Source organism: Zea mays, chromosome 4, assembly GCF_902167145.1.
Source record: "Zea mays cultivar B73 chromosome 4, Zm-B73-REFERENCE-NAM-5.0, whole genome shotgun sequence".
NCBI lineage: Eukaryota > Viridiplantae > Streptophyta > Magnoliopsida > Poales > Poaceae > Zea > Zea mays.
The window spans coordinates 166,014,000-166,017,356 of NC_050099.1; positions in this window are offsets into that span (position 1 = coordinate 166,014,000).

Genomic DNA, 3,357 nt, shown 5'->3' on the forward strand with positions numbered 1-3,357 from the left:
TTGTGAGACCCTGGTAGCCCAAAGAAAGCGTGCCAAATCCAAAGATTTCTAGAAGCGACTGCCTCTAAAATTATTGTAGGCTCGTGAAAATGGCCCGTGTACATACCTTTCCATGCCGAAGGACAGTTTTTCCACCTCCGATGCATGCAATCTATGCAACCTACCATACCAGGAAATCATCTTTCTTCTCCAAGTGCAAGTAATTGAGTTGTATCATTTTCATTCGGGAATCTTAAGTACTCTTCTTCAAACACATCAATAATTGCTTTCACGAACTTTCTTAGACTCTAAAAAACAGTCGATTCTCCAATTCGAACATACTCATCTGTGGCGTCAGCTGGTATTCCATAAGTAAGCACACGAAATACTGCTGTGACCTTTTGAAAACAACTTAATCCAACTGTATTGGCTGCATTTCTCTTTAGCTTGAAGTAATCATCATAATCTTCTACCGCATCCATTATGCGTATAAATAGTTCACGCCTCATTCTATATCTACACAATCAGGAATGATAAGATACGGACCCTATAATTTATATCATAAAGTAAACTAACAAATAACTATATACAAACCTTCGTTTGAAATCGGTTGGACTGAATGTAGAATCCTCAGCTAAGTAATCTTGATACATTTTTAAGTGCCCTCCTTCTCTGTCTCGATAATTGACTAGATGTCCGGGGACAGAACCACCATGTTTTCTTGCAGGTCGTGAAAAAATGCAAGATTTGATTGCCGACAAAATTTATTTCATCATCGTCGTCAGACGATGATTCATCCAAAAGTTGTTGGAAGAGGGATACACGATTACTCATGCTGCAATATGTATGATACCTGCGAATTGTACCATAGTTTATATTATATTGTTTTACCGAGTTATTCCATTCCATCCTAACTAAAATAGGTATAGGTCAATGATGAATTATTGATGTATCATTCAGTCAATTTGATGCAAGCAGTACACAATTCCAAGAATAACTAATTTTTTATTACATTTTCCCTTTCATTCCCATCAGATTTATTAAAACTCCACCCATATGGAAAACCATATTTGCATCGAGCAGAATGGACGATAAACATGTACTACGATTGCATAATATATATGGAAATCTATATTAACGTATTAATCACTGATATGCAATACCTTAAGGTGAAGTCGTACCAAGGAGATCGTTCCACTAGTTTGAACAGGAGAATGGAGCAGGTCGAAGTAACAAGATCCTGACACCAGTGGTGTCGGCGTTTCGAGACAGGGGGGTCCCAAAGCCGACGAGTGAGTGTGCTGCGTGCCCCAGCCCAGATGGGTCGAGCGCGTGGGCGAGCGCGAAGGGGGGAGAGGCGAGGTGGCCGGAGTCGAGCGTGAGAGAGGTGGAAGTCCCGCGGCCTTCGTGTTCGTCCCGCGCCCAGGTCGGGTGCGCTTGTAGTAGGGGGGTTACAAGCGTCCACGCGGGTGAGGGAAGCGAGCGGCCCCAAGAGAGCGCCTGTCCCGTCCTCGGTCCCGCGCGGCCAACCTTCTCTAAGAAGGCCCTGGTCCTCCCTTTTATAGTCGTAAGGAGAGGATCCAGGTGTACAATGGGGGGTGTAGCAGAGTGCTACGTGTCTAGCGGAGAGAGAGCTAGCGCCCTAGGTACATGCCAATGTGGCAGCCGGAGAGGTCTTGGCACCTTGCTGGCGTGATGTTGTGGCTGTCGGAGGTGCGATGGAGCCTGGCGGAGGGACAGCTGTTGGAGCGGTCGAGTCCTTGCTGACGTCGCCCTGCTTCCGTAAGAGAACTGGGGGCCGCCGTCGTCACAGAGCTTGTGGAGCGCCATCATTGCCCATCCGGTGGAGCTGGCCGGATGGGACGCCGGTCTTGTTCTCCGTGACCCGAGTCGATTCGGGGTAGGACGATGATGGCGCTTCCTGTTGACGTGGCGGGTCTGTGCCCTAGGCAGGGTGACGTGGGGGCTCCTCCGAAGCCGAGGTTGAGTCTGTCTTCTGTTGCCGAGGCCGAGTCCGAGCCATGGGGTCGGGCGAGGCGGAGGTCGTTCGGCCGAGGCCAGGGCGGAGTCCGAGCCCTGGGGTCGGGCGAGGCGGAGTTTCGTCGTCTTCCGGGTCTTAGCCCGAGTCCGAGCCCTGGGGTCGGGCGGAGCGGAGTTCGCCGTCTTCCGGGTCTTAGCCCGAGTCCGAGCCCTGGGGTCGGGCGAGGCGGAGGTCGTTCGGCCGAGGCCAGGGCGGAGTCCGAGCCCTGGGGTCGGGCGAGGCGGAGTTTCGTCGTCTTCCGGGTCTTAGCCCGAGTCCGAGCCCTGGGGTCGGGCGGAGCGGAGTTCGCCGTCTTCCGGGTCTTAGCCCGAGTCCGAGCCCTGGGGTCGGGCGGAGCGGAGTTCGCCGTCTTCCGGGTCTTAGCCCGAGTCCGAGCCCTGGGGTCGGGCGGAGCGGAGTTCGCCGTCTTCCGGGTCTTAGCCCGAGTCCGAGCCCTGGGGTCGGGCGGAGCGGAGTTCGCCGTCTTTCGGGTCTTAGCCCGAGTCCGAGCCCTGGGGTCGGGCGGAGCGGAGTTCGCCGTGGCGCCTTTGGCAAGGCCTGACTGTCTGTCAGACTCACTCTATCGAGTGGCACCGCAGTCGGAGTGGCGCAGGCGGCGCTATCCTTCTGTCAGACTGGTCAGTGGAGCGGTGGAGTGACGGCGGTCACGTTGGCTCTGCCGGGGGGGGCGCGTGTCAGGATAAAGGTGTCAGGCCACCTTTGCGTTAAATGCTCCTGCAACTCGGTCAGTCGGTGTGGCGATTTAGTCAGGGTTGCTTCTGAGCGAAGCCAAGGCCTCGGGCGAGCCGGTGATGTGTCCGCCGTAAAAAGGGGGGCCTCGGGCGAGACGGAAGTCTCTCGAGGTCGGCTGCCCTTGGCCGAGGCTAGGCTCGGGTGAAGCGTGATTGAGTCACTCGTGCGGACTGATCCCTGACTTAATCGTACCCATCAGGCCTTTGCAGCTTTATGCTGATGGGGGTTACCAGCTGAGAATTAGGCGTCTTGAGGGTACCCCTAATTATGGTCCCCGACAGTAGCCCCCGAGCCTCGAAGGGAGTGTTAGCACTCGCTTGGAGGCTTTCGTCGCACTTTTTTGCAAGGGGACCAGCCTTTCTCGGTTGCATTTTGTTCCGGTGGGTGCGCGCGAGCGCACCCGCCGGGTGTAGCCCCCGAGGCCTCGGAGGAGTGGTTACACTCCTTCGAGGTCTTAATACCTTGCGTAATGCTTCGGCTGGTCTGGTCGTTCCCTCATGCGAACTGGCCGTAGCCCGGGTGCACGGTCGGGGCCCAAGCTCTCGGGCTGGTATGTTGACGCTGTCAACGGTTTGGCCGGAGCCGGTTTTTGCGAGAGCAGCCCC